The sequence below is a fragment of the Penaeus vannamei genome, chromosome 12, assembly GCF_042767895.1.
Source record: "Penaeus vannamei isolate JL-2024 chromosome 12, ASM4276789v1, whole genome shotgun sequence".
Taxonomy (NCBI): domain Eukaryota; kingdom Metazoa; phylum Arthropoda; class Malacostraca; order Decapoda; family Penaeidae; genus Penaeus; species Penaeus vannamei.
The window spans coordinates 3,950,618-3,975,617 of record NC_091560.1 but is presented as its reverse complement, the minus strand read 5'-3'; the positions used below and the strand labels follow the sequence as shown (position 1 = coordinate 3,975,617).

Below are 25,000 nucleotides of genomic sequence, written 5' to 3'. Positions count from 1 at the left end.
GAGAGCAGCAGCAGCTTCCCAGACGCATGAGAGAGCAGCAGCTTCCCAGACGCACGAGAGAGAGCAGCAGCTTCCCAGACGCTTCCCAGAGCACGAGAGAGCAGCAGCTTCCCAGACGCACGAGAGAGCAGCAGCTTCCCAGACGCTTCCAAGAGCACGAGAGAGCAGCAGCTTCCCAGACGCACGAGAGAGCAGCAGCTTCCCAGACGCTTCCAAGAGCACGAGAGAGCAGCAGCTTCCCAGACGCACGAGAGAGAGCAGCAGCTTCCCAGACGCTTCCCAGACGCACGAGAGAGCAGCAGCTTCCCAGACGCACGAGAGATCAGCAGCTTCCCAGATGCACGAGAGAGCAGCAGCTTCCCAGACGCACGAGAGAGAGCAGCAGCTTCCCAGATGCACGAGAGAGCAGCAGCTTCCCAGATGCACGAGAGAGCAGCAGCTTCCCAGACGCACGAGAGAGCAGCAGCTTCCCAGACGCACGAGAGAGAGCAGCAGCTTCCCAGACGCACGAGAGAGAGCAGCAGCTTCCCAGACGCACGAGAGAGCAGCAGCTTCCCAGATGCACGAGAGAGCAGCAGCTTAAAAGATGCACGAGAGAGCAGCAGCTTCCCAGACACACGAGAGAGAGCAGCAGCTTCCCAGACGCACGAGAGAGCAGCAGCTTCCCAGACGCACGAGAGAGCAACAGCTTCCCAGATGCACGAGAGAGAGCAGCAGCTTCCCAGACGCACGAGAGAGAGCAGCAGCTTCCCAGACGCACGAGAGAGAGCAGCAGCTTCCCAGACGCACGAGAGAGCAGCAGCTTCCCAGACGCACGAGAGAGCAGCAGCTTCCCAGACGCACGAGAGAGCAGCAGCAGCTTCCCAGACGCACGAGAGAGAGCAGCAGCTTCCCAGACGCACGAGAGAGAGCAGCAGCTTCCCAGATGCACGAGAGAGAGCAGCAGCTTCCCAGACGCACGAGAGAGAGCAGCAGCTTCCCAGACGCACGAGAGAGAGCAGCAGCTTCCCAGATGCACGAGAGAGCAGCAGCTTCCCAGACGCACGAGAGAGCAGCAGCTTCCCAGACGCACGAGAGAGAGCAGCAGCTTCCCAGACGCACGAGAGAGAGCAGCAGCTTCCCAGACGCACGAGAGAGAGCAGCAGCTTCCCAGACGCACGAGAGAGAGCAGCAGCTTCCCAGATGCACGAGAGAGAGCAGCAGCTTCCCAGACGCACGAGAGAGAGCAGCAGCTTCCCAGACGCACGAGAGAGCAGCAGCTTCCCAGACGCACGAGAGAGAGCAGCAGCTTCCCAGACGCACGAGAGAGCAGCAGCTTCCCAGACGCACGAGAGAGAGCAGCAGCTTCCCAGACGCACGAGAGAGAGCAGCAGCTTCCCAGATGCACGAGAGAGCAGCAGCTTCCCAGACGCACGAGAGAGCAGCAGCTTCCCAGACGCACGAGAGAGCAGCAGCTTCCCAGATGCACGAGAGAGCAGCAGCTTCCCAGACGCACGAGAGAGAAGCAGCTTCCCAGACGCACGAGAGAGCAGCAGCTTCCCAGATGCACGAGAGAGCAGCAGCTTCCCAGACGCACGAGAGAGCAGCAGCAGCTTCCCAGATGCACGAGAGAGCAGTAGCTTCCCAGACGCACGAGAGAGCAGCAGCTTCCCAGACGCACGAGAGAGCAGCAGCTTCCCAGACGCACGAGAGAGCAGCAGCTTCCCAGACGTACGAGAGAGCAGCAGCTTCCCAGACACACGAGAGAGCAGCAGCTTCCCAGATGCACGAGAGCAGCAGCAGCTTCCCAGACGCACGAGAGAGCAGCAGCAGCTTCCCAGACACACGAGAGAGCAGCAGCTTCCCAGACGCACGAGAGAGCAGCAGCTTCCCAGACACACGAGAGAGCAGCAGCTTCCCAGACGCACGAGAGAGAGCAGCAGCTTCCCAGACGCAATAGAGAGAGCAGCAGCTTCCCAGACGCAAGAGAGAGCAGCAGCTTCCCAGACACGCGAGAGAGCAGCAGCTTCCCAGACGCACGAGAGAGAGCAGCAGCTTCCCAGACGCACGAGAGAGAGCAGCAGCTTCCCAGACGCACGAGAGAGCAGCAGCTTCCCAGACACACGAGAGAGCAGCAGCAGCTTCCCAGACGCACGAGAGAGCAGCAGCAGCTTCCCAGACGCACGAGAGAGCAGCAGCTTCCCAGACGCACGAGAGAGCAGCAGCTTCCCAGACACACGAGAGAGCAGCAGCTTCCCAGACGCACGAGAGAGAGCAGCAGCTTCCCAGACGCACGAGAGAGCAGCAGCTTCCCAGCCGCACGAGAGAGCAGCAGCTTCCCAGACGCACGAGAGAGCAGCAGCTTCCCAGACGCACGAGAGAGAGCAGCTTCCCAGACGCACGAGAGAGAGCAGCAGCTTCCCAGACGCACGAGAGAGAGCAGCAGCTTCCCAGACGCACGAGAGAGAGCAGCAGCTTCCCAGACGCACGAGAGAGAGCAGCAGCTTCCCAGACGCACGAGAGAGAGCAGCAGCTTCCCAGACGCACGAGAGAGAGCAGCAGCTTCCCAGACGCACGAGAGAGAGCAGCAGCTTCCCAGACGCACGAGAGAGAGCAGCAGCTTCCCAGACGCACGAGAGAGCAGCAGCAGCTTCCCAGACGCACGAGAGAGCAGCAGCTTCCCAGACGCAACACTTTTGCCATGTCTTTCTCAGCGACTGTGCTGCCAGGCGTACGATGCTTCCGTCTTTCCGTAGTGTGTGATGTATGAATGAACGAATACATTATTGGCTTATTGAACTGTGATTTATATCTTGTTCTGATCTTAATTCGAGCTTTCTTCTTCTTCTATTAAGAAGAGGAAAAGGAAAGCGAAAGGAGGAGGAATAGAAGGAGAAGCAAAAATTAGAAAATAGAAGAAGGAGAAAGAAAGAAAACGTATGATGATGCAAGGCGAGAGGACAGATTATGTGTTCTTGAGTTGTGACATTATCTCATTTATTTCATTTTCTCTTCCTTTCGAAGTGAAATGCACAAGCAAGGAGCGTAGAAGTAGCACCGATTGCAGGAGAGACAAGATCTTCTAAGACACAATGCCACTGTCCGTGATTTCGTTATGTCGTATCGAGTAACGTACAGCTTGTGCCTGCTTAACCCGCACATCGAATTAGATGAAGTACAGTACTCCATGTGTACAGCATCTGCAGCTGTGTAATGAATAGTGTTACAGGATCCTTTTGTTTATGGCGCTTGCTTAGCATATGAATAAGACGATGTTCTATTTCGCAAGTAACAGAAATGTTAAATGGATGTCGCTTTTTGTGCACCGGTAGAGACAGACAGACAGACACGCATACACACACATACACACGCATACACACACACACGCATACACACACACACACGCATACACACACACACGCATACACACACACACGCATACACAGATACTCGCATACACACACACACACACACATATCGACCTAGGTACAAGCAGAAACGCGGTACACAAACAATACGTATTTTAACACAAATGTAATAGCACACACACAGTAACAAACAAACACACGCACTTACAAACGAACAAACACACACACAAACAAACAAACACACACACACTTACAAACAAACAACCACATGCACTTACAAACAAACAAATAAACGCATTTACAAACACACAAACACTTACAAACCAACATACACTTCCAAAAAAAACTAAACGAGAAATCCCCTTGGCAAGAAAGGCGATGCACGAGGAGTCTCCCTTTGAACCATGCAAAACAGAGGGAGAAAAAAAAAAAGACGTAAGATAAGCGCTTCCATCTTAGGTCGTGCGAGCGTCTCCCTCCCTCTCCGGTTAAGACGAAGGCGAAGAAAGGTAGAGAGTCTTGGCAGCTGCTGATAACAAATGAAACGCGTATTTCATTTGCATGTGACAGTCGCAGCTTGCAGTTTGTGTCTCTTGCTTTCACGCTTTGCTCGCTCTTGCATGCAATATTGTTATCTCCGCTCGGGTGGCTTGCGTGGCGCTTGTCCACAGTCTTAAGAGGGATTCGAGTTGTTGCGAGTGTTATTCATTTTATGTTTGCAGGTGCGGACACACACTCGTACGTATATACACATATATTCGTGCGAGTACGTATATTTATGTGTATATATATGTGTGTGTGTGTGTGTGTGTGTGTGTGTGTCTATCTATCTATCTATGTATATGTATTTATATATATATATATATATATATATATATATATATATATATAGATAGATAGATAGATAGATAGATAGATAGATAGATAGATAGATAGATAGATAGACGGATAGATATAGAGATCGATATATATATATATATATATATATATATATATATATATATATATATATATATATATATATATATATAGATAGATAGATAGATAGATAGATAGATAGATAGATAGATAGATTCACAGACAGACAGATAGACAAACAGTATGATGGAAAGATAAATAGACAGATAGACAGACAGACAGAATAATAGAAACATACATACATACATAGAGATAGTGATAGAAACAGAGACCGAGATATAGATACAAACATACATACAAGTAGATAGAGGTAATTTGCCCACGACCATTCATAAAAATAAATACGGTATTTAATTGACAGGAACAATAGCTACTCATTTAACTGTATTTTGTTTTTTTTACGATAGATGGGAATAGGCAATAAATGTATTTTTCTCCCTTTTTTAATACTCATGTCATATATGCATATATTTATTGTTATTGTATATTGTGTAATGTAGTATAATGTGTATGGCCAGTGGGATTGTATTCAATATCATACTATACCACACACACACACACACACACACACACACACACACACACACACACACACACGCACACGCACACGCACACGCACACGCACACGCACACGCACACGCACACGCACACGCACACACACACACACACACACACTCACACACACACACACACAAACACACACACACACATTTACACACGCATACACACACACACACACACACATATATGTGTGCGTATGTGTGTGTGTGTGTATAAGATGGATGCATGTACGATGGATGTAAATTTTATTCTATTCTTCCAGCCTTTTTTCTTTCTTTCTTTCTTTCTTTTCATCTTTTTTGGACACGTTCCCTATACCCTTTTGCACGTCGTTCTGTCTCCAGTCTTCCGGATCCTCAACAGAAACGGCCTTAATGTTGTATTTAGAATAAGCGTAATATGTGTCATTGAATTATGGAATCAACTTATATGGGAAGTAAACAAGCAGTTGTATAGATAATACTAAATAGTAATTGGAATTATTATTATTTATTTATTATTTTTTAATTAGAAATTAGAAATTGGGGAAATTAGAAAGGGAGAAAGATTGATAAATTAATAGGTAGTTTTATTGATAGAGAGGTAGATAGAGAAATTGATATGAATAGAGAGATAGACTGATATATGGCCGGAAAGATAAATGGATGGATTGATAAATGAAGAGAGAAAAAGAAAGAGGCAGACAAGATATTGATATGAATAGAGAGATAGACTGATATATGGCCGGAAAGATAAATGGATGGATTGATAATTGAAGAGAGAAAAAGAAAGAGACAAACAAGATAGAGACGAAAATAAACAAGAAATAATAAAACGGAGAGAGAGAGAGAGAGAGAGAGAGAGAGAGAGAGAGAGAGAGAGAGAGAGAGAGAGAGAGAGAGAGAGAGAGAGAGAGTTAGAGAGAGACAGAGAGAAGGAGAGAGAGAAAAGAGAGCGAGAAAGAGAAAGGGAAAGAGAAAATGAGAAAGTATAAGTAAACAAAAAAGACGATAATACACTCTTCATAGTCTCACATTTCCATGCATGGTCCAGCCTCGATTCGTGACATATTTCCCCACCATATCTTACCGATATACATTTCTTATTTTCCGGTCTGCCTCCCTCAGCCAGTCACTTCCTCTTTGCACGTAAACTGAGTCATTCGTAAATCTTAAGACCCGAGTTGTATTGGGACCTAAGATAAAAAGCCTCTCTGCCTCTCTCTTTCTTTCAGTTCGTGTTTGCTTTATGTACATGTTGCTTTTTCAGCGTTTGTTGTTGTTGTTGTTGTTTGGCGTGTCTTCTTACCTTTTTTATTTACGTTTCAGATTTTCTTTCTCTTTACCTTGCTGTCGCTTTCTCTTTCTCTTACTCGTTATCTATTCTTCCTTGTCTCTCTCTTCCTTCATCTCTGTCTCTATCTATCTTCCTCCCCTCTCTCTCTGTCTCTCCCTCCATCCCTCCCTTCCCTTCTCTCTCTCTCTCTTTCTCTCCTCCCTTCCCTTACCCTTTCTCTCTCTCTTTCTCTCCTCCCTTCCCTTACCCTTTCTCTCTCTCTTTCTCTCTCTATTTCTCTCCTCCCTTCCCTTACCCTTTCTCTCTCTCTTTCTATCCCTCTATACCCCTCCCTCCTTCTTTTCCTTCCCCTTTCTCTCTCTCTCTCTCTTTCTTTCCCTCACTCTCTCTCCCTCTCTCTTTCTTTCCCTTCCTCCCAATCTTCTACTCCCCCCCTCTATTTCTCTCTCTCTCTCTCTTTCTCTCCTCCCTTCCCTCACCCTTTCTCTCTCTTTCTATCCCTCTATACCCTTCCCTCCTTCCTTCCCTCTCTCTCTCTCTACCACACCACTTTCTCGTTCGTTTCCTTCTCTGCTTTAACAGGTTTGCCTTCGTGAGAACAAGCAACGTTGACCTTCCTTTGTTTCTGAGTCTCCGTCGCTTTTCCGCCTCAGCTCAAGGGATCAACTCTAACGACCTGTTGACTTGATGCCAGGAACAGATACATAAACAAATATACATGTACAGAACACGTATAAATGAATGCACATACACATACAGTTACATATAAATAATGGTAACACATACGGTACATACATATGTCGATACAGTGGTATTTGTAGACACATTTCTGTTCATACTCAATTTATACAAACAGATAGATAGATCTGAGGATACACAGAGTAAGAAAATCCAAACTCATACTTCACAGGCATACGACAAGGTAGTCGGTGCCAACTTGTGCCACTTTAAAACGAAGGCACTTTCTCAGTTTGTGCGTACACACATATAAACACACATACGTTATCTCTTTCTCTCTCTCTCTCTCTCTCTCTCTCTCTCTCTCTCTCTCTCTCTCTCTATATATATATATATATATATATATATATATATATATATATATATATATATATATATATATCAGAGTATTGTACTCGCTATCCAATGATCGTAGAGCAATTATAATGTATTTTACCATAGATACACAAATGTAAAGTATTTTTACATATTGTGTACAGACTGTAGTAGGGTGGCTTACAGAATCGTGGGACAGAGCATCAGGGACGCTTGAATAGGTACGGTGGGACCTTTTCTTTAAAGGTGCTGGAGTTGAGGATTCTCCACTGCGCCGAGCATGTAACTATTCAGGATTAGAATAAGTGGGCAGCGGTTGGTCATCACAGTGAAGTTCTGAAGTCCAAACAAATAAATCCTAAGCTTTAGCATTGATCATACAACAGCCACCATCTCCCGTTCTATTGGGGGCATAGCAGGTCTCAGCATCAGCATCAGTTAGGAACTGAGAGCCTCATTGCACGAGGTGTAGATGTTCACCACCGTGACCCTTTTCCCTACAAACGCAAAACATCTGGCCTAAAGATGATACATGCTCTGAGTACCTGGGTACTGTCTTGTATCATGCTGTTTTGCACAACATTGACAAACATGTACAGGCTTTGTAGTTGCTACGAGATGAGGGAATATCGTCACACATCCTTTCTGTTTCTTGGCCATCTTTAATGTCGACACAGATCACACCTGTTCAGATGGAGCGTGAATGGCTGCGGTTGCACTCCTACCGGCTTCATGGGACCGGTAGGTTGCTACATTGTCTTAGAGAGCAGGAAGTATCCAAGAATATGATGCACCGGACTAGCTCTTCATTCATCATGCCCATAAGGAACACCATCTTTAATTGGGTTTCTTCACCGACAGATGAATGTTTAGGGCAAAGATCAACACGTCTGAACCGCACATGATAATCAGCAAATGACTCGCCTTCCAACTGCTTGTACAACTCGCAACTCTCCATTGTATGATCTCGTTGCATAGTCCCTTGATGTACGCCTGCAGAATGTCCAGTACATTGTCGACGGGTTTCTCTGCACAAGAAGTTATCTACAGTTGCTGATCCAATACACACCGAGTTTCAAGGGAAAGCCACATTTGGAGCTGAATAAGTTGCTTCAGCTGTGGTTGGGTAGACAGATCCACCGTCGTACCATAGTCGTCCCATTCCTGAAAAATTTGACATGTAACATTGGGCTTGAGTGGTGGTGGTGTCTGTATAACAGGTTTCAGTAAGTGGAGCATGGGGAAACTGCCCTGAAGTTGCCAACATGGAGATTAGAGAGTCAAATCTCCTGTCCTTTTCCTTTCGTCTCTTCTCCGATATGTCATTTCTTCTCATCCTACTATCGCCTTTATTTGTCCTGCCATCTCTTCTCTTCGTCCCACTGTCTTCTTCCTTCGTACTGCCGTCGTGTTCCCTTCATCTACCTAATTAGCCCCATGAAGTCCATATTCTACAGTGGCAGCTGTGCCAGGGACCCTACAGCCTGCACGAGGGTAGGAAAAGGACCAAGGAGAGCACCAGCTGTATTTTCTGAGCCATTTTGTTGCCTGGACATTGTGCGTGTACTTAAAACAGTGCTTGAAATTGTCTTCGCACAGTTAATGACCAGCAGTTATGAACACCACAGCAGTTTGAGAGCAGCGAAGTGAGCGAGGGGGTGGGGCTGGGTGAGAGGTAGGGGGATGGGGCAAACAAAACACTAGGCAGTGGCTGATACCGCTCACAGGCAGTCACTCGCAAGACACGAATGGAGATGGGTGTGTCTCTCGGTGCTCGTTCGCAGCCCATAATATTGAAAAGCAATGTCAAAAATGACATTACATGCACAAATAGGGGTTCGTAATCCACTGATATTGTACTTGAATGCACACACTTAATGTAACTGCACACAATACGTGCATTACTCTTCAAGACACTTAGCATGTAGGTCGAAGCAACATGGCTGACATCTGTGGGCAGGTGATGGGATCTGTCTGCCTTTTCAAAGTCATTAAAGACCCCTTTTACACTACGCCATATATTTGTTCGCTTTGTGTCACTTAGAGCAACACTTTACGGTTTTAGTGAAACACGAAATACATTCCCATTGATTCTTACTACGCCTTTAGAGGGACATTACATTCAAGAGGCAGCAGTCAGTGTAGAACGCATGATAAAGCAGCAGAGAGAGAGAGAGAGCGCCGGGCAGAATATCGTACTCGCTGTCCAATGATTACACAACAGTTTTAAAGAATTGCCCCATAAATGCTGGAGATGCATAAACATAACACATTCTTACATAATACTTAAACACACACACACACACACACACATATAATTCATTATCATTCCGGTCCACACACACACACACACACACACACACACACACACACACACACACACACCCACACACATATATATATATATATATATATATATATATATATATATATATAGAGAGAGAGAGAGAGAGAGAGAGAGAGAGAGAGAGAGAGAGAATTTAATTCATTGTTTTGACTTCGTTCCACACACACACACACACACACACACACACACACACACACACACACAGACACACACACACACACACACACACACACACACACACACACACACACACACACACTTCTGTACGTATGCCCCCCCCCCCAAAAAAAAAAACAAAAAAAAAAAAAAAACAACATATCCATACGTACGTTTAGTCGCGAGAAAAGCTCCAGGTTGGTCGCGCGACACACTCCAGGGACACGACTTCGGACTCACAATAGACTAGGGATCTTTCCTCTATTCCTCAGGGGCCATTTATTGTGCACAGATCCACGGGACGGAGAATCGTTCAATTCCCGTCGATGGACTCGCGCTCTCTTTCTCTCTCTCTCTATTTATTTCTCTATTTCTCTTTCGTTCTTTCTGTTTCTATTTTTTAATTATCTTTTTCTTTCTCTCTTTTTTTTTAATTCTGTTTTTTTTTCTCTCTTTCTCTCTTTGTCTTTCACCTCCTCCCCCCCTTTCTTCCTCTCTCTCCATCTCTCCCTCCTCTTCTCCCTTATTCTATCTCTCTTTGTCCCTTTTACCCCCCCTGTCTTTCTCTGCCACTCTTCTTCCCTCCTCTCTCCCTTCCTCACTCTCTCTTCCCCTCCCTTCCACCCCCCCCTCTCTCTCTCTCTTCTCCCTCCCTCTTCCCTCCCCCTCTCTCTCTCTCTCTCACCCCTTTCCTCCCTTATTCTCCCCCCTCTCTCTCTCTCCCTCTTCCCCCCTCCCCCTCTCTCCCCTCCCTCCTTCTCTCTCTATTCCCCCCTCCCTCTCTTTCTCTCCTCCCTCCCTCTCTCCTCCCTCCCCCCTCTCTCTCTCTTTCCTCCCTTTCTTCTCCCCTTCTCTCTCTCTTCCTCTTCCCCCCTCCCTCCCTCCCTTTCTCTCTCTCCCTTCTTCCCCCCACTCACTCTTCTCCTCTCCCACCCCCACTCTCTCACTCTTCTCCCTCTCCTTCCCCCCCCCCCCTCTCTCTTTCCTCCATCTCTCCTTCTCTCCCTCTCTCCTCCATCTCTCTTTCTCCCTCCCCTCTCTCTCTCTCTCTTCCTCCCTCTCTCCTCTCCCTCCCTCTCCCTCTCTCTCTATCTCTATCTCTCTCTCTCTCTCTCTCTCTCTCTCTCTCTCTCTCTCTCTCTCTCTCTCTCTCTCCCTCTCCTCTCCATCTCTCTCTTCCTCCATCTCTCTCCCCCCTCTCCCTCTTCCCCCCTCCCTCTCCTCTCTCTCTCTCTCTCTCTCCTCTCCTTCCATGCCGCTCCCTTTTCTCTCCGCCTTCACACTCCAGCACTGTTAAGAGTGAATTTCATTTCTTCACATTTCCCGACAGCCAGCCGGGTTTCTGAGCCTCGAGTAAATTGGGGTAAGGAAAAAAAAGGTTGGGGAGGGGGGTAGTGGGAGCCAGGGTAGAGGGGATGGGTAGTGGTGGCAGTGGGGTGGGTAGGGGAGTACAGGGGGTGGGGTTGGAGGTACAGGGGGTTGAGTTAGGGGGTAGAGGGGGTGGGTAGGGGGTACAGGGGGTTGGGTAGGGGGTAGAGGGGTTGGGAAGGGGGTACAGGGGGTACAGGGGAGTGGGTAGGGGGGTACAGGGGGTAGGTTGGGGGTAGAAGGGATTGGGTAGAGGATAGTGGGAGTTGGGGGAGGAGGTACAGGGGGTTGGTAGGGGGGTAGAGGGGGTTGGTAGGGGGTGTGGCACAGGGGGTGGGGTAGGGGGTAGAGGGGGGAGGAGGGTAGAGGATGGGGAGGGGGTACAGGGGTGGGTAGCGGTTGGGGAGGAGGTACAAGGGGTTGGTAGGGGATACCAGGGGGAGTGGGTTGGGGGTACAAGGGGTGGGTAGGGGGGTAGAGGGGATGGGTAGGGGGTACAGTGGGAGTGGGTAGGAGGTACGAGGGGGAGGGTAGGGGGTACAGGGGGTTGGGTTGGGGGTACAGGGGGGTTGGGGAAAGGGGTAGAGGGCTTGGGTAGGGGGTACAGGGGGTGGGTAGGGGGTACAGGGGGTGGGTAGGGGGTAGTGGGGTTGGGTAAGGGGGTAGGGGGTAGGAGGGGGTGGGGTTGTGGGTAGAAGGGTTGGGTAGAGGATGGGGAGGGGGTAGAGGGGGTGGGTGAGTGATGGGGATGGGTAGAAGGGGTGGTTTGGGGGGTAGAGGGGGAGGGGTAGGGGATACAGGGGGTGGGTAGGGGAGTAGGGGGTACAGGGGGTGGGTAGGGGGTACAGGGGAGGTGGGTGAGGGGGTACAGGGGGTGGGTAGGGGGTACAGGGGTTGGGTAGGGGAGTAGGGGGTAGAGGGGGTGGGGAGGAGGAGGTGTAGGAGGGGTGGGTGGTAGGGGTGGGGTACAGGGGGTGGGTAGGGGAGTACAGGGGGTTGGCGGGGGTACAGGGAGTGGGTAGGGGGGTAGTGGGGGTGGGTAGGGGGTGCAGAGGGGGTTGGGTAGGGAGTGGAGGGGGTACAGGGGGGTTGGTAGAGGGTACAGGGGGGTGTGGACAGAGGATGGGGAGGGGGTTGGGTAGGGGGTACAGGGGGGTGGGGTTGGTAGGGGATACAGGGGGTGGGGGGCAGAGGGATGGGGAAGGGTTGGGTAGGGGGTAGAGGATGGGGAGGGGGAGAGTGGAGTTGGCAGCTGTGGGGGTGTGGGTGTGGGTAGGGGGGTGGTGGAAGTTATGGGGTAAGGTTGAGGGTGGGGAGCGTGACTGAGGGTGGGGAGGGTGGAGTGAGGATGGGTATAGGTTGGGGTACGGCCCGGGAGGGGGGATGGGGGGAGGGTGGAGGAGGTAAGAAATCGAGTTGGCAACTCTATATATTTCCCTGTAAGTAAGACATATTCATTTTCTATTTTCCATCTTCTGGAGAAAGATGAGATGGAGAGAGAGAGAGAGAGAAGAGAAGGAGAGAGAGAGGGTAGAGGACGGGATGATAGGAGGAGGAGGATTAAGGAAAAGAATGAAAAGAAGAAAAAGACGTACACTCACAATTTCTACGTGGATATGTAATTACACATCTATCTATATACACACACACAAGTTCACCCCCCCCCCCAAACACACAAACACACACACATACACACACACACACACACACACACACATATATATATACATATGTATATATATATTATATATATATGTATATATATATACATACATACATACATATATATATATATATATATATATATATATATATATATATACATATATATATACATATATATATATGTATATATATATATATATATATATATATATATATATACATATATATATATATATATATATATATATATATATATATATATATATATACAAACACCACCTGGAATACCCTTTTACTCCACGTAAGAGTCAGCAAATATATTACGAGAAAAGAATAAGTAACACGTAAACAACCTGGACCTAACGACCTAACGAGCCAATAGAAGAGACCTGCTTTGTTAACGCATTGCAACTGATTTGTATTCTTGGCGTTTGCACAACTAGATCGAGTTAAAAGGGATACCTGTGTTGGTGCCTTCGCCCTTCGCTGCTTCACTTATGTGCGGTGCATATATATTTGCGTGTGTGTGTGTAGGGGGCGGGGGCGGGGGGTCTATGTTTGTGTGGGGAGGCGTGTGTGTGTGTGTGTGTGTGTGTGTGTGTGTGTGTGTGTATGTGTGTGTGTGGATGCGGGTTATCTCAACGTGCAGTTAAGTAAACTGTGTGTGTGTGTGTGTATGGATGTGAGTGATCTCAACATGCAGGTAAGTAAACTGTGTGTGTGTGTGTGTGTGTGTGTGTGTGTGTGTGTGTGTGTGTGTGTGTGTGTGTGTGTGTTCGTGTGTGTGTGTGTGTGTGTGTGTGTGTGATCTCAACGTACAGGTGGGTGAACAGTGTGTGTGTGTGTGTTTGTGTATGATCTCCATGTAGGTAATCAAACACGTTCACCGGTTTGCTGTGGTATTTACGGGCTAGGAAAAGAAAATGCAAGAGGAATAGTTCTGGAATTCTGTACAAGTACCAACCTTACTGTACCCAACACGTATGAACAACATCCTACAAGGCTTTGATACGTGGACAACGCCTGATAACAAACGAAATCAGAGCAACCGCATCGTGATAAACAAGAAATGGAAAGGAAGTTTCAAAAGTGCGAAGAAAAGGAGATGATTATCATAGCGATCGCGAACTGATAGTGATAAGACTCACGAAGTTGCAGTCTCCACAAATTCCGGTTATATTTGATTATACTCTTAATCAATTAAATCATTCAGAGACACCATTAGCCAACGAGACAGAGGAAACAACACCAAAACTCCAATGGGAATGAGTAAAGTACACCCTTACTGATACAGCAAGTTCGACTATTGAAGAACAGAGCAAGAAATACAGACAGTGGATTTCGAAAGCAACGCTGGAATAGAAAAGAAGGGAAATAAAAGCAGAAATAGGTAACTAAGACGACGTAAAAAAATGAAAAAAAGAAAAAGAAAAAAGAGAGAGAGAGATAAAAAAAAAAAAAAAAAAAAAAAAAAAAAAAAATATATATATATATATATTATATATATATATATATATATATACATACATATATATATATATATATATATATATATAGAACAGTACGCAATTGTCCAACGAATGAGGAGGAAGGATAAAGAAAATAATTTTACTGACCAATACCACCGCATAGAAGAAAACGTTATGACCAACTCACTGATAGATCTCTAAGGTGTCAAAAACCTTACCAGTGAACCATAAAAAATATATATGAGAATGGTGAAGTAAAGGAAAGGTGGAAACAATATAGTAGTAAACTTTAAGGCAGAAAGGAATGGTAGCAAGATCCAATAACAGATACGGAAAACGAAGAACTAGTAGCATTATTTTTTGAAATTAACAAAGCTATTAAAAACTAACAAAACTGAAGATCTGGTTGAGATGAAATCGTAGCAGTGATTAAAAGTGATCTTTCACTTCTAACACTGTTCTAATATCATTAATTTTTTAAAGGTTACTAAAGCTATTAAAAACTATAACATGATATAAGATCTGGTTGTGACGAAATCAGAGCAGGAGAAAATATAGTAAGCCTCTTTAACACTGTTCTAATATCATTTTTTGTTAACAGAGCTATTAAAAACTATAACATGATATAAGACCAGGTTGTGACGAATTCGTAGCAGACGTGAGTGATCGAAAGAGGCGGAGGAAATGCAACAATCTTTTTTCACAAGCTCTGTTCTAATATCTGGATGAATAAGTAATAGACTATCAAGTCAATTTTCACTCCTGTGGCCAAATAAGCGATGTTCAACAATGTAATACTAACAGAACAATTGCATTAGGAAGTCATAACAGACTCTCCTTAAAATCTTTCGCTTGAAGAATAAAAGTAAAATTAGAGGAAGAAATTAGTGAATAAATGATGGAAAGGCAAAAAAAAAAAAAAAAAAAACAGCTTCTAAACAACAAATTGATAATAAAGAAGAACAGAGAGTTTAACTTATGTTTCTTTCATAGACTACAACAAGGTTTCATTGTTTCACACGATAAACTTTGGAATATCATGAAAGATATGGAATTTTCGGCTCATATTGTTCAGCTGATCAGAAAGCAGCCTTAAGAACCACTCAAAACGTAACTGGATAGTTGAATATAGAACAAGGTGTTAGACAGATCCAGGTAGACAGGGCTGTATCCTGTCAACATCTACTCGGAAGATACATTAGACAGGGCTGTATCCTGTCAACATCTACCCAGGAGATACATTAGACAGGGCTGTATCCTGTCAACATCTACCCCGAAGATACATTAGACAGGGCTGTATCCTGTCAACATCTACCCAGGAGATACATTAGACAGGGCTGTATCCTGTCAACATCTACTCGGAAGATACATTAGACAGGGCTGTATCCTGTCAACATCTCCTCGGAAGATACATTAGACAGGGCTGTATCCTGTCAACATCTACTCAGACGATACATAAGACAGGGCTATATCCTGTCAACATCTACCCAGAAGATACATTAGACAGGGCTGTATCCTGTCAACATCTACTCAGAAGATACATGAGACAGGGCTTTATCCTGTCAACATCTACTCGGAAGATACATCAGACAGGGCTGTATCCTGTCAACATTTACCCCGAAGATACATTAGACAGGCCTGTATCCTGTCAACATTTACCCCGAAGATACATTAGACAGGGCTGTATCCTGCCAACATCTACCCCGAAGATACATTAGACAGGCCTGTATCCTGCCAACATCTACCCTGAAGATACATTAGACAGGGCTGTATCCTGTCAACATCTATAGAAGATACATTAGACAGGGCTGTATCCTGTCAACATCTATTCGGAAGATACATCAGACAGGCCTGTATCCTGTCAACATCTCAGAAGATACATTAGACAAGGCTGTATCCTGTCAACATCTCAGAAGATACATTAGACAAGGCTGTATCCTGTCAACATCTCAGAAGATACATCAGACAGGGCTGTATCCTGTCAACATCTACTCGGAAGATACATTAGACAGGGCTGTATCCTGTCAACATCTGCCCAGAAGATACATTAGACAGGGCTGTATCCTGTCAACACCTATTCGGAAGATACATTAGACAGGGCTGTATCCTGCCAACATCTACCCAGAAGATACATCAGACAGGGCTGTATCCTGTCAACATCTACTCGGAAGATACATCAGACAGGGCTGTATCCTGTCAACATCTATAGAAGATACATTAGACAGGGCTGTATCCTGTCAACATCTACTCGGAAGATACATCAGACAGGGCTGTATCCTGTCAACATCTACCCGGAAGATACATTAGACAGGGCTGTATCCTGTCAACATCTACTCAAGATACATTAGACAGGGCTGTATCCTGTCAACATCTCAGAAGATACATCAGACAGGGCTGTATCCTGTCAACATCTACCCAGAAGATACATTAGACAGGGCTGTATCCTGTCAACATCTACTCAGAAGATATGTTAGACAGGGCTGTATCCTGTCAACATCTACTCGGAAGATACATTAGACAGGGCTGTATCCTGTCAACATCTATAGAAGATACATTAGACAGGGCTGTATCCTGTCAACATCTATTCGGAAGATACATCAGACAGGGCTGTATCCTGTCAACATCTATTCGGAAGATACATTAGACAGGGCTGTATCCTGTCAACATCTGCCCAGAAGATACATTAGACAGGGCTGTATCCTGTCAACATCTATAGAAGATACATTAGACAGGGCTGTATCCTGTCAACATCTATTCGGAAGATACATTAGACAGGGCTGTATCCTGTCAACATCTACTCAGAAGATACATTAGACAGGGCTGTATCCTGTCAACATCTACCCAGAAGATACATTAGACAGGGCTGTATCCTGTCAACATCTACTCGGAAGATACATTAGACAGGGCTGTATCCTGTCAACATCTACCCAGGAGATACATTAGACAGGGCTGTATCCTGTCAACATCTACTCGGAAGATACATCAGACAGGGCTGTATCCTGTCAACATCTACCCAGAAAATACATCAGACAGGGCTGTATCCTGTCAACATCTACCCAGAAAATACATTAGACAGGGCTGTATCCTGTCAACATCTACCCCGAAGATACATTAGACAGGCCTGTATCCTGTCAACATCTACTTACAAGATAAATAGAGACTCTTAAAGACTTTGTGGCGAGCGTTTCAGATGATGGCAAACAATGTCGTTCTGATTGCTATTAATATGAATGAAATTTAGTATTTTGCGATTAAAGTGACTGCAGCTAGTAATGTTTTCGGACACCAAATGCAAGCAAGAACAATGTAATGAAAATATCTAGAAATGGAACTGGAGACGCCAAAAAGAAAAGAAAAGAAAAGAAAGAAAAAAGAAAGAAAGAAAGAAAAAAAGAAAGAAAGAAAAAAAGAAAGTAAAAAAGAAAGAAAGAAAGAAAGAAAAGAAAGAAAGAAAGAAAAAAGAAACAAAAACAAAAACAAAACAGAGCATTGAAACGATCACAAATGACTATGACGAAACCGACGAAATAAAACGAAGGAGGTCGAGAAACATTGCGAAAAGAACAAGGATATCCCACAAGAACACATGGAAAGACAAAGGAATATCTGTGATAACATAGAAGTGCCTGTTGAATTCCTAAGATTTCTCAATAGCAGATAAACGAAAAATTGCTTCTCTCTCTCTCTCTCTCTAGGTCTCTCTGTCTCTGTCTCTGTCTCTGTCTCTGTCTCTGTCTCTGTCTCTGTCTCTGTCTCTCTCAATCTCTATCTCTCTCTCTCTCTCTTTCTCTCTCTCTCTCTCCCTCTCTCTCTCTCTCTCTCTCTCTCTCTCTCTCTCTCTCTCTCTCTGGAAAATACATTAGACAGGGCTGTATCCTGTCAACATCTACTCAGAAGATACATTAGACAGGGCTGTATCCTCTCTCTCTCTCTCTCTCTCTCTCTCTCTCTCTCTCTCTCTCTCTCTCTCTCTCTCTGTCTCTCTCTCTCTCTCTCTCTCCCTTTTTCTTGACCTCTTTCACTCTCTCTCTCTCTCTCTCTCTCTCTCTCTGGTCTTCTGCAGATCAGCTCGAATGAATAGATAACGATTACGCATTATTAAGGATGAATTGTAAATAAAAATGGTTAACATCAATGACAATAAGTAAAATGGCATTTCTTGGGCGCATAAACAAGTAGTAGACCTGTTAAGAAGAACAGTTTATGGGAATCGAGGTCGAGGAAGATCTAGAACGAGACACTCAGACATCAAGGAAAATCTGGGAGGCAGGAGGGTCGTGGGCATTTATAGGATGCTTTTGAGAGCCACAGCGATTCACGTTGAACCTCCTGTTGCCTCACACACACACACATATATATGTATATATATATATATATATATATATATATATATATATATATATATATATATATATATATATATATATATATATATATATATATATTTTTTTTTTTTTTTTTTTTTTTTTTTTTTTTTTTTTGCGTATGTGTATGTGTATATGTGTGTGTGTGTATGTGTGTGTGTGTGTGTGTGTGTATGTGTGTGTGTGTGTGTGTGTGTGTGTGTGTGTGTGTGTGTGTGTGTGTGTGTGTGTTTGACATGAGGAAAGGGAGGGAGGGATGAAGAGAATGAAGGAGTGAGAGTTGGCTTTGTATAGCACACACACACAGACACACACACACACACACACACACATATATACATATACGTATGTATACATGTATGCCTGTGTGTGCTCGCGCGTGCCATACAAAACCACCTTTAACTCATCACCATCACACCTCCCTCCTCTTTCCCTTTTGACAAACGGCCTCAACATAAACACCGGCGCGCCACAGCCTCTCTCCTTCCGCCCATCTGTATTCGCACAAAAATAAGGCCATCGGGCTGTCCGTTTCCCCCCAAAAAGGCCTTGTCCTTAATCGTCCATATATTCCGCCATCCAAGTCCATTCGTCGGAGGGGCCGCGCGAAAATGACCCTTAGCAAAATTGGACGACAGCGTGTCTGCTTTTGCGCGTGACGTGTTCTTTCCCGCGCTGGACACGGGTCTTCTAATTAATTCTCTCTTCCCTTCCCTGCAATTAATTTCAGGTTTATGGGCTGCCTCTTACCGAAATATACCTGCCCCGCGTACATCGGACTCGGCAAACCCGGCGAAATGACTTGTAATCCTGTTTATTCCTCTGCCGTTTGTATTTCGCTTTACTTCGGCTAAACAATACACGAGGGAGACAAAGGAAAATACATTCCGAGCCAGAATTCAGACTTACACGTGGCCGGGACATCGAAAAGGGAAATAGGTAAAAAGTCCCTTTTCTTTTCTTTTCTTTAGGTATTCTCTTTGCTGTGTTTTGTTGTTGTTGTTTTTTTTCTCTTTTCTTTTACTCATCTCTTTCTTTTGTTTCTTCTCTTCTCGTTTGTTCTTCTATTTCCATTGTTTCTTCTCCTTTGAGCTGTTCTTTGATTTTCTCTTTTCTTTTTCTTTTCATTCTTCTCTTTCTTTCCTTTCATTCGTCCCTTTCTTTCTCTCCTTTCATTCCTCCGTTTCTTCCTCTCCTTTCATTCCTCCGTTTCTTCCTCTCCTATCACCCCCCCCCTCCTCCCTTTCTTTCTTTCCATCTATTCTTCCCTCTCTTTCATTTTTGTCTCTTTTCCCTTTCTTTTCTTCCTCTCTCTCTCCTTTCGCTCTACGCCCAAATGCCTTCCGTGAACAGGAAATGGAGGCGTCAACTTCAATACCCGTCGTGTGTATCAGGCCCCGGTAAGGAAGACACGGGGAGACTTGTAATCCTAGCCAGTTAAAGGAGGATTTATCCATCTTTCCAGCGAGGCAGACAAATCCAGCTTGCAACAGAGAGAGAGAGACGCATCAAAGTCTGTTTTGGAGCGTGTATGAATAGCCTCTTCGTTGCAGGGTGTTGCAAGGTGGCAGCGGGCGACTGGCTTGTCATGTCCCCGGGAAGTGTGTGGCTTTGAACATGTTTCTTGCGGGTGTGGTTTGATGTTTCTCTGTGTAGGTGGGTGTCTATTTGTGAATCTGCGTTGGGGTTTGTGTGTGTGTGTGTGTCTGAGAGAGAGAGAGGGAGGGAGGGAGGTAGGGAGAGAGAGAAAGAGAGAAAGAGAGAGAGAGAAAGAGAGAGAGGAGAGAGAGAGAGAGAGAGAGAGAGAGGGAGGGAGGGAGAGAGAGAGGGGGAGCGGGAGAGAGAGGGAGAGAGAGAGAGAGAGAGGGGGGGGGAGGAGGGAGGGAGCGGGAGAGAGAGGGAGAGAGATATAGAGAGAGAGAGGTCGGGAGAAAGAGAGAGAAAGAAAGAGAATGAGTGTGTATTCGCGTGTGTTTGTGTGTGAGAGAGAGAGCGAGCGAGAGAGTAAATGAATATATACCTCTGTGTGTGTAAAACTGTATATACGCGTTCGTCTATATATACATCCCTATACGGGCGCACTGCACATGTACCTGTATACATGTAACTGTTCATGGGATCAAGTCAACAGGTCGTTAGAGTTGATCCCTTGAGCTGAGGCGGAAAAGCGACAGAGACTCAGAAACAAAGGAAGGTCAACGTTGCTTGTCCTCACAGAGGCAAACCTGTTAAAGCAGAGAAGGAAACGAACGAGAAAGTGGTGTGGTAGAGGGAGAGGGAGAGAGGGAGGAGTAGAAGATTGGGAGGGAGGGAAAGAGAGAGAGAAAGAGGAAAAAAGAGTGAGGGAAAGAAAGAGAGAGAGAGAGAGAGAGGGGGGGAGTAGAGAGATTGGGAAGGGAGGGAAAGAGAGAGAGAGAGAGAGAGAGAGAGAGAGAGAGAGAGAGAGAGGAGAGAGAGAGGAGAGAGAGAGAGAGAGAGAGAGAGAGGAAGGAAGGGGAGAAAGAGAGAGAGAGAGAGAGAGAGAGAGAGTGAGAGAGAGAGAGAGAGAGAGAGAGAGAGAGAGAGAGAAGGGGAGGAGAGAGAGAGAGAGAAGGGAGGGAAGGAGGGAGAAAGAGAGCGGAGTAGAGGAGACAGAGAGTAAGAAGGGGGAATGGAGGGAGGAAGGGAATTGAGTGAGTGAGCGAGCGAGAGAGAGAGAGAGAGAGAGAGAGACCAAGAATGAGAGAGATAGTAACTATTGTCAAGAAAACAGAGAAACCTTGGCTTTTTTTTCTTCTTTTTTTGAGAAAGACGTTTGGCTTTATCATCATAGGGAGACTTAGGGTGTTACTCTGTGTTGCAGACATGCAAAAAGCTACAAAGAGAAAATGTTTGTATAAGAACACATCCTTTGGTAGAAGTGTAGAAGGAAACACAGAAAGAGATATGGTTTTGTAGTTAGACATTTAATGTTGTATAATGTTGCATTGTCTTGCAGAAAGAAATTTGGTCGAGTGAAAATACACGATACTATAGAAACAATGGTTTTGAGATAAAAAATGTTAATGAAAGAGAAAAACGTATTAAATAAGAAAAAGAGAAAAAGTATGATGCTATAAGAATGGTTTAGATATTACCAAAAAAAATGCTTCTTGTCATGAGAAAGACCAGAGCCATTTTCTTTACGACATTTTCCTTTCTAGTTGCAGTACCCACCATCTTTCTCTCTCTCTTTCTTTGTCTATCTCTCTCTCTCAAATGTGCATACACTCTCTCTCTTCCTTTGTATCTCTTTCACTCAAACATGTACACACACACTCTCTCTCTGTCTATCTCTCTACCAAACGTGCACATACTCTCTCTCTTTCTCTGTCTATCTCTCTCTCAATTGTACGCATACTCTCTCTCTCTGTCTCTCTCTCTCAGTTGTGCACATACTCTCTCTCTCTTTCTCTGTCTATCTCTCTCTCAATTGTACACATACTCTTTCTCTCTCTGTCTATCTCTCTCTCAATTGTACACATACTCTTTCTCTCTCTGTCTATCTCTCTCTCAATTGTACACATACTCTTTCTCTCTCTGTCTATCTCTCTCTCAATTGTACACATACTCTTTCTCTCTCTGTCTATCTTTCTCTCAATTGTACACATACTCTTTCTCTCTCTGTCTATCTTTCTCTCAATTGTACACATACTCTTTCTCTCTCTGTCTATCTCTCTCTCAATTGTACACATACTCTTTCTCTCTCTGTCTATCTCTCTCTCAATTGTACACATACTCTTTCTCTCTCTGTCTATCTTTCTCTCAATTGTACACATACTCTTTCTCTCTCTGTCTATCTCTCTCTCAATTGTACACATACTCTTTCTCTCTCTGTCTATCTCTCTCTCAATTGTACACATACTCTTTCTCTCTCTGTCTATCTCTCTCTTAATTGTACACATACTCTTTCTCCCTCTGTCTATCTTTCTCTCAATTGTACACATACTCTTTCTCTTTCTGTCTATCTCTCTCTCAATTGTACACATACTCTTTCTCTCTCTGTCTATCTCTCTCTTAATTGTACACATACTCTTTCTCTCTCTGTCTATCTTTCTCTCAATTGTACACATACTCTTTCTCTCTCTGTCTATCTTTCTCTCAATTGTACACATACTCTTTCTCTCTCTGTCTATCTCTCTCTCAAATGTACACATACTCTTTCTCTCTGTCTCTCTCTCTCAAACGTGCACACACGCTCTCTCTTTCTCTGTCTATCTATCTCTCAATTGTACACATCCTCCCTCTCTTTCTCTGTCTATCTATCTCTCAATTGTACACATCCTCCCTCTCTTTCTCTGTCTATTTCTCTCTATCAAACGTGCACACTCTCTTTCTCTGTCTTTGTCTATCTCTCTCTCAACTGTACACATTCTCTCTCTCTCACTATCTCTCTCAAACGTGCTCTCATTCCCTCTCTTTCTCTGTCTATCTCTCTCTCAAACATGTACACACTCTCTTCCTTTGTCTATCTCTCTGCCAATTGTGCACATACTCTCTCTCTCTATTTGTCTATCTCTCTCTCTCTCAAACATGCACACTCTCTTTCTCTGTCTCTCTCTCACATACACTCTCACCGTTTTTCTTTATCTGCCTATCTATCTATGCCTGTCCGTCTGTTTAATTCTCAACTCCCTTTCCTCTTTCTCACTTTTCTTCTCTGTCTCTCTCTTTCTATCTATCTTTCTCTCTTACTCCCCTCCCCCTCTGTGCGTCTTGCGTCTCTCTCTCTCTCTCTCTCTCTCTCTCTCTCTCTCTCTCTCTCTCTCTCTCTCTCTCTCTCTCTCTCTCTCTCTCTCTCTCTCTCTCTCTCTCTCGCTCTCTCTGTCTATTTGTCTGTTTCCCCTCCTCTCTCTCTTTTACTTTCTGTGATCGCTATTTCCTATGCCTCATCTTTATCATGTATTTTCTTCTTGACACTGCTTACACCCTTTCTTCGTTACAATTTTATTCTCGTATTATTACCTTGTTTTCGAACGTTTTCTCTGGCTCTGTCGAAAAACAGCGAATAGATACGAATATGTGCTGAAGATGAAGGAAAAGAGAAAAAAAGAAGAAAAGTGAAAGACATTAAAAAAACGAAAAAAAAGAAGAAAAAGAGAAGAAAGTAGAAAAAACTAAAAAGAAAAGAAAAGAGAAAACAACAAGAACAAAATAATAAATAAAAGAAAAAAGAAAAGAAATCTGTAACAGAGATGAATTTAAGAGAGTAAAAATAAATCAAGAAAAACGTGAAAAAAAACACACACAAAAAACAGAAAGAGCAAAAGAGGGAACTGAAGAAATTCAATAAATAAAGAAAAGAGAAACGGAAAGGAAATGAGAAAGAAGCGAAAGAGAAGAGAAAGCAAAAAAAAGAAAAAAAAAAGCGAAAGGAGAGAGTGAAAACCAAAGAAACGTAAAAGAAAATCAAGGAAACAAAAAGGAGAAGAAAACAGATAGCACAAACAGATGAAGATGAAGCAAAGAGAAAGAAAAGAAGTAAAAAAAAAGAAAAAAAAGAAACGCAAACACAGAAGAAAAATAAGGAAAATACGAAATCGAAAGACAAAGAACAAATACAAGGGAGGAACCGATGAGAGAGAGAAAGAAGAAAAAAACATAATAGCAAAAGAAAAGAATGGTGCGAAGAAGATGGAAGAACAGAAAAAAGCAAAGAGAGAGAGAGAGAGAAAGAGAGAGAGAGAGAGAGAAAGAGAGAGAGAGAGAGAGAGAGAGAGAGAGAATGAGAGAGAGAGAGAGACAGAGAGAGAGAATGAGAGCGAGAGAGAGAGAATGAGAAAGAGAGAGAGAGAAAGAGAGAGAAAGAGAGAGAGAGAGAGAGAAAGACAGAGGGAAACGGAGTTTGAAAACGAAAGAAAGAATATTGAGACGGAAATACGAAAGAGAAAGAAAATCAGAAATGGATGAGAGGAGATAAAATATAAGACTTGATTCCTTCCCCTTTTTCTTGCTTCTTTATCATCATGTCGCATTTCCCCCTCTTTCTTTTCACATTACTTATTATAGTTTATCATATTTCCTGTTTCTCTTGTCTGCTTCGGAAATATACTGAGGAAGGGAACGGGAAGATAATTTTCTTTTGTTGATATTAATGTTATTGATGATATACATGATGAAATGATAATACTGATCATCACTATCATTATCATTATCATTAACTTGAACACAATCTTTACCATTATCATTAACTTTATCATAAACTTTATCATTATCATTATTGTCAACATCATTATCACAACTATTATTATTATTATTATCATTTTTATCATAATGATTAACTATCATCATTATCACTATCATCTTAAAAGTAACAATGTTAATATTAAAATACCAATATATGGAGAACAATAAAAAACACAGCTAATACTTGCGATAAAGAAAGAAAAAAAACGACGATAACTGGCCAAAATGGCAATATATAAATATATATATATATATATATATATATATATATAT

At 44.1% G+C, this 25,000-nt stretch overlaps 1 protein-coding gene across 1 annotated transcript in view; it reads right to left on the bottom strand.

The window, feature by feature from the left end:
- The window catches only part of LOC138863453 (lachesin-like), a 100,764-nt gene that overhangs the window by 42,651 nt on the left and 33,113 nt on the right, over window positions 1–25,000 (bottom strand). The window lies entirely within an intron of this gene.